A 7,661-nucleotide genomic window follows, 5' to 3' on the forward strand; every position below is an offset into this window, starting at 1 on the left:
ACTTTTTTGACAACTTTTGCTATGATGGTTTGTTGACCACTGATAAATTGTTTTATTGATTTTTGGTATTCATCTTCAAAATTGCACAATTTAAGTAGCATCTCTAAAAAAAAAACAAATTTCATGAAAATCCATTTTCAAGTTAAACGTGATTGAATACGCAAATGTGAATATAAACCATGCGATAGAGATTTAGATCACCTCCAAGTCGATCTACGAACATAAAGTGGAGGTTAAAACAGGAAAAGAATTGATATTTTTTACACGGAAAAATACGGTAACTTAAAATTTGTTTGAGTTCACGAAATCAATTGTAAACTTCAGCTAAGCCTACTTTAATTTGTTAAAAATAGGCAAAACTGCATTACAAAAAGTTAAAATAGGTTGAAATGCAAACGAAACTACACAAGTAAACCAATATCGGAACAAAAACACTTTTTATTAGTCTCAGGCATGAAAACAAATCTTTTTTATGCACCATCATCCCCTATAAAATATAATTCCGACTGGTTCAAATAATACACATAAATCGGCATTATGATGTATTGTTTCAATTTTTCCGGAATGAAGGAAGATTTTATAATTGGAGCACTCAAAATGCTTTTTGACGATTTGTTAACTGCTTGCAAGGCGATAATCTTAACACCAATTACAAACCCCTTTTTGTGTTCATTTTCTCACTAATGGTCTGTTACTCCTCTCTCACCCCTTTCTACATCTCTAACGCCCGCCAACAAACGCTCAACGGCAGGCGCAAAAAGGTAATAGAGGTGCAAAACACACTGTTTTGCCTGCAGCGGGACGCATTTGGCACGCCACTGTTGGGCACCACCACAACCATTTCGGCGTCAAAACATCGCAATGGGAGGAAAAACTATGCTACCCTCCGCGCACACACACATCCGGTGCACCGGGTACACCTGTCGCCGGAAGCTAAACGTTCATTATGTTTCACCGGTGACGTCGCTGCCTTTGGGGGTTTTATGTTGCAGCCGTACACAATTGTGCACAATTTTTCGTTAACGTCCGCAATTTTGTAATTACAATGTGCCATCCTGCCATTGCAGCTTGAAAGCTGGTGGCCGGAAAAATGGGGTCCAATCAGCCAAGCGTTGCAACATAATGCAGATAACATGTTCGTTTTGGATTGGAAAAATTATATCTCCATCGCAAGGAATTAAGGGCTTCCTTAAACATGTTTTTCTTTAAAGCTCGTGGTTTGACTTCTCTGTGTTAGGTTTGACTCATTTTTATCCATGCCACACTTTAACATATTGCCAATATTAAATCGAGATCATTTAGAGGTCACTTCATGAAAGATCGGAGATTGCAATTCATATGCAATTTATTTATATTCACCCGACAAAGCCAACGAAACAATAACATCTTGTCAAATCTCAATAAACGCAATGGATAATGCACCCGTCGTCCTCCAGCAAGCCATTAACCACTGGTGAATAAAGTTGTCGGCGGAAGACTTCACTGAGTCCGGGTTTAGTTGACGCGGATGTTGAAAAGTGGTTCGGGCCAAATTTGTCCACCAACTGGTGAAGGTGCAGAGTTGCATTGGTTATACGATGTTTCCAGTCTGGCGCCATTGACCTTGCCTTTTGTGGCGTTGCATCATGCAGCAAACCTTCGAATATTTGAGCCTCGTTTCAGTATGACCTCAGACGACGGAATGGGGGTTGAAAAATACTGTTTTAAAACTTGGGACATTTTTGAACGAACCAAAACACACTTTTCAGTAGCTTCTTTTTGGTTTACGGTCCTAACGAACAACGAAGGATGGTACAATCGTGGGGCATTTGCCCTAATTGCACCGTACGTATAAAATAACAAAACCTCCGGCTGCTTCTAAACATACATCATCATTCGTTCTTTCCACACCCTTCCTGACACGCAGTTTGTTCGCTAGCCCTCGATGACGTACTCGTGCTTCGTTAATTTCCTCCCCAAAACTGTCCATTTTGTTTTCTTACTTGGTTGTTTTTTCTTGTCTTTCGTGTTTCGAGCAGTTGTTAGAACAGCATGAACATGATTCATCATTAACATAAAAAAGTGAAAAAAAATGAAGAAAATCATTTGCAACGCCTTTTCTACCACCCCGTCCCCCCCGGAGGAGGAGCAGATGGCAGATGTTTTGTTGTATAGTATGTTTGGTCTGTCATTCTCGTTTTCCACCTCCTTACCCCAATGAATTCGGTACCGAATCGTCTGGTGAAGAGAGTTTTTCTTTTCTTCAGGTTGTTTTTGTTTCGCTTTGACGTTCGTTTTGAATATTATTTGACGGTTATTATTTTGCATAGCGCATGTTTCGTTGTTCTGTGTTTCCCGTGTCATAGAAAGTTCTAAGCAGTGGAACGATCGCACCGGCCGCATTAAACCCGATAAGCGGCAATCAAGCGGCCGTAGTAAAATAGCGAAAAAATGATATCGTAAAATCAGTAATTAAACTTAATTAGGCGTGTAATGTTATTATTAATTTCTCACATTAAAGTACCCGTTGCGGATGGTCGTCGGAGACGAAGCCCATAGCGTCCGCCTAGAACCTTCGAGCAGAACGAAAAGGGTTCCGCGTTGCCCCCGTTCCGTTCCGATCGTCCCGAAAACGCTAGACATCGTAAAAGTAGAATCCCTTTCTCAACCGACGACGACGACGACGACGTTCCGTGGTTTGCCTCATCTGGGCATCCCGCTGCGCTTTCGTTTTATCGCTCGAGAACGAATGTTCGCCGCCCGCTGATGTTATGCTGCTGGGTGCGGGTCCGTTGGAGGGCGCATAACTTTCAACCCGCCAACTGGTTTTCGGACAACAGCCGGACGCTCGTGCAGAGAGGAAAGTACGCGGTGGGTTCTTGCTGCGTGTAAGACCAAGCGTGCCGGTTGATTGTTCAACGGTGATAAAGTGCTGGGGATGCTGGTCTAACAGATGGAGTCGTAGAGCAGTCGATGTGTTGTGGCCTGCTGTTTGAAACACTATGATGGGTTCAGATTTTGCTAAAACATACAGAAAAGCAATTGTTTTGATCTTAAGAAAGCATTCCCATAAATTTCTTATGCTCGCTAGTGAAGCCAAAAACTGTTGTAAAGTGACGCTTGATGTTGTATTTGTTTGAAAAAACCAGCATCTAAGTGTGGTTATTATTGTAGAACAACAGACATAATTATATTTAATGTGAAAAGTCGATCGAAAAACTTAGCTTAGTTTTAAATTTGGACTGTTTTTGAATATCTTAATAACTTTATGGCTCATATTTATTATGATAACAAAAAGAATAACTACTAAAGTTTTCTTTTGGTTAACGTTGCAATAAGATTGTGTGCAAAATAAAAAATAGAAATGGTCTAGAACTTTAAAAAAGTGGAACTTCGCTGGGTGTATTGCAAACTAACTGTATTATTTTCCATTGAGCTTGTAGTAAAATGTTGCATTGATAAATTAGAATCGCAAAGAGTTATCTTTATTATTCCATCGTCTGTCTTTCACGGAGGATAACACATGTGAACAGAGCCACAACCAAAGCTACTGCTCACTTCTTACAATAAGCCCATTATTTTGAATCTTCTGCTTACCAGCACGTGTTTCACACATCGGTACAGTTTCCGTGATGCTAAACTCATCTGCCATTTACTGGAAAGAGTAAATACAGACACGTTTCCTTCTTCACCGGAAAGATGCTTCGTTTCATCCGTCAGAAATATTTAGTGCAACAGAGCTGCAAAAAGGGACCGATTGTCTTTCGAGCGCATCTGCATCGTCACTTTCACGAAAACAAATGACCCTCGGAAAGTCAACGAGATTGTTCATTGCTTTTCGGTTGATTGAGCTCCAAACCACTTGCGGTTAGCATTTGAAACGACATCAGCTGCACACGATGCACATTAAGCGTCTCTTGGGCACACTTCCTTTCTTATGCAAGTTTTCTAGAACCGAACGGTGTAAGTTGTTTGTTGCTCCGAGCACTGCACTGCTAAAACGTTTCATCCGGCATCGAAAATGTCGTGAAGTCAAAATGTCAAATTCGTTACGTTTTGTGCGGTTGAAAGTGCAACGGATCGGTGCATTTGTTTCAAGTGCATTGAATTAGCTTTCTCTTCATTTTCCCATGATGTTGAGTAGGTAATGTTGCAGACGTCAAAAGTGCTCGTTGCATAACTTATTTATATTAATTTGTCAGAAACTTTTACCTTGAGCGTAGAAAGTTATTTTAAAAAAAACATGAAAGCTAAGTTTATTTGATATGTTTCTAATTATTATCCTGTTTAATTAAATCGAATATCTCCCTCGTGACCCTTCGTTGCCTATGCAACACTGCAATTGCCACTTCGTACCAAGTATCCGTTCCATCTCCCTGCCTCTGTTGGTCCCACTGCTTCCCCCCACCCGCTTCTTTGTAACGGGATCGATGAAATCTGTCGCAAGCAGGATTCCTAAGCCTTTGGCCCGACTACGAGGTAATAAATAAGCAACCCGATAAATTTATGGCTTTTCAATTGAACATGAAAGCGATCCTATAATTTGAGCCTTGCACCAGCACCCTCCCGGCGCCACGGCCCTTGCCGCGAGTGCACGCCGGGTTCGGAGGTGAGGTGCATTTCCAAACTGACCTGATGCAATAGTGCTCGGGCTACGGAAACGGTTGTGAGGCTAGGCTGTGACCGAGTTTTTTTTTCGGAAGGCACAGTTCTGCCGACCCATTCTCCGGCTGAAGGGAGAGGTTCAGTGCCGGGAGGGGAGGAAGGCCCAACGATCGCCATGGTCATCGAAGCGGGGGCGACTTCGTTCGGCCGGTCGGTCGGCTGCTTAATCGAAATCTAATCGCTATCGCCACCACAAAATTGCGGCAAATTAATGGATTGGTCGTTGTTCGCGCGTGCGCAAAACAAACCGTTCGCGGCTGCACGCAAACAAGGCTCGGGCACCCCTCGATGGAGGGGTGGTATCGGTTTTCCGGAATTCCTGCGCTCTATGTTGGTTCGTAGCGGTATTTGTTTCATAGTTCTGGTCTTAGGTTCATTTTATTTTCTTTTAATTTATCACTTCAATTTTGAGCAGCTGATTTTCTAATGCTTTTTTCTAAGCCGGTTCTATTGTACGGTATTCTTTTCAACTATTATTTTACCAAACATTACCGATTAAACATTCATAAAGTTGTTCAACGGTTAAGCTTGAGGCTTTGTTTTATCAAAAAAGTTTTCATGTTTTATAGTCAGTTTCTTCAAACCTAATGATTTGATACGAACTACCTCAAATAGTCCCTTTATTTGACCCATTCTTATTTTTTTTCTATTCGATCGTTCTCGTTGCTCGGTGGGATAAAAACATACTTCCTCTAATGGGCGGCGGGCTGGGAGATAAATTATAAGATGCAAATTGATTTATTGCCAGCCGGTGTCAGCCGGCCGTACAACTAATCCCGCACACACTAACGTCGCTGTCATTGTCGTCGGCTCGGTTTTCCCGCGTTGTTCGCCACGTTAGACATGAGGTTTTCGCATCGCCCTCAAGTTGGGAGTTGGGGGGTGCTGACGTCTGCGCTGACGGTCTGGCAACGCTCGTCCCGGGAAGAAGTGCAGACGACCGGTGGGGATTATGTTAGCGCGGAACGAAAACATCGAGGAACAAGCGTCGAAAAGCAACCTTTCAACAAATCATGCACTTCATGCGTTCGGTTGCGCGTGTGCCCTTTTTGCTGCCATCGGGGGTGAACATGGGGTGGAAGTTGTTGTCATCGTGTGGTACATCGACCCTTTGAGAAGAAAAAAATCACACAGCGACAAACTTGACGTTGGACGATATTTCGGACCGACGACACTGACCACTCCCAAATCCTCGGACGCAAGCCGGGGCGAATGCTGGTTCGTCATTGAAGACCGGATCGTCCGGCCGAAAGAATTCGCGCATTTGCGTTGAAAAACATGATTTACATCTGATAGACTTAACGAGGGCCTGCGTGTTCGCAGCAAAGGCATTTTTCATACTTTTCTAAGGGAGTAGACGAGCGAGATTTTCATGTCGCACTCGGTTTGAAATTTGCTTCGATCGTACACTTTGCGGCCATTGAATTCCCCGATGCAAGGAAGGCACGATCGTGGACCTTTGGCAAACGATGCACCACGGTTTCTAAGGCTCGAACAGGAAACCACTCAAGTGTGTCTAGTTTTCCTTTCAAGATTTAGACCCCCAGTAGACCCTATCAGCGTTGCCAACCGTCCTCGTCGACTGAAGTATGTGAGAAAGCCAATCAGGATTAGAGGACCACCGCGGGCTTAGCCTCTCCCACATGTGCCGTTTTTGGGATTCGCTTTCCCTCTTTACCTCGCTGTGTTTTTTTTTCTTAGCTTTTTATTCGCTCCACTATCTGTCAGAGATTCCGGGATTCCCTTTGACCCTTTCAGTTCGCTTTATCAACGTCTCATTCAGTATGCGCGCCCGATTCCGTCTTCATTTCCATATCTTTCCGGTTCGGTTTCGGGAGGTTGACCGGAATGTGAAATCCCAGAAGTTTTTTGTTTGCCTTTTTTTGTGGATTTTATTCCGAAAACTTTCTCTCGCGAAGGTGGAATGTTTTCCTCGAAACCCCACCGATCGAGAAAGAAGCGTCGAGTGTCGAGGGTCACCCGAAGGGATCTTTAGGGAGTGTTTGCCTTTTTCCGTGTCTTCGACATCGGATGACGCCGTCGGACGCAAATATTGGAGGAAACATGGTGGTGGAATCCTACTCCCGGTCGGGGATCCCCGTGACGAAACGGTGTGATGTGTTTTCGATTAATTGGACGTTCGTCTGTTTTACGGTTCGGTGCTTACGTTCTGCGAACCAGATCGTTCTCCGCGCGGAATGGAAAGATCGGTGGCCGTTTCGGTTCGGCTACTAGCGGTGTCACTTCGGTAGGACGGAATTCGATCCAGACTTCTGGGTTCCCCCCCAGAGGGTCGACCGTCAAGAAGCACCGCCAGCCGATTGTTTGGTCGAACCTTGACGGCCAGAAGTAAAGGGATGGAACTAAGCGACGAACCCGGACGAGGGTTCGTCTTTTCTCTCTTTTCGGGGGGTAACGATTGGAACGAATCTTTCGGACGGAACGACAAATTTGATTACGACTCGCTTGTTACACTTTCCGTTCTCTGGACCGTGGGTGGGATGTTGGCGAGGGTTTGCCATTTTGCCCCGTTTTTACCACCGCGGGTGGCAGCCCATTTCCGTCCGGTCGGATCGGTGCAACCGTCAGGCGGTGTTGGACACTCGGTGGAACTGATTTTTAATACCTGGTGGGCGCTTCCTTTGAGACCGCGAGTGATCGAGAGTGTGGAATACATTCGTATTGCGTTCGACGTTCGATCGAACGTGGCAACTGGAATGTTCACGCCTCGTTGGGAACAATTTCCTTCCTGAAACAAAACCATTGTATGATTTGGACAAATCCGTGTCACGATTGGCAACGGCGTAAACTGATGTGATTAGTGTAAGCAATTTTTAAAAGCTTTAACTCTGACAAAAAAAAATAAACACAATTCAATTCCATGCTAAGAAAGCCTGAACTTTAACATTACCTTTGAATAAAAGTGTGAAAATACAGTAAATTATATACCATCAGGGAACTAAAGAGTTCTCTTGACTGAATATTAGTTTCATTGATGTTATTTGTTTTTGATGTCT

Source organism: Anopheles ziemanni, chromosome 3, assembly GCF_943734765.1.
Source record: "Anopheles ziemanni chromosome 3, idAnoZiCoDA_A2_x.2, whole genome shotgun sequence".
NCBI lineage: Eukaryota > Metazoa > Arthropoda > Insecta > Diptera > Culicidae > Anopheles > Anopheles ziemanni.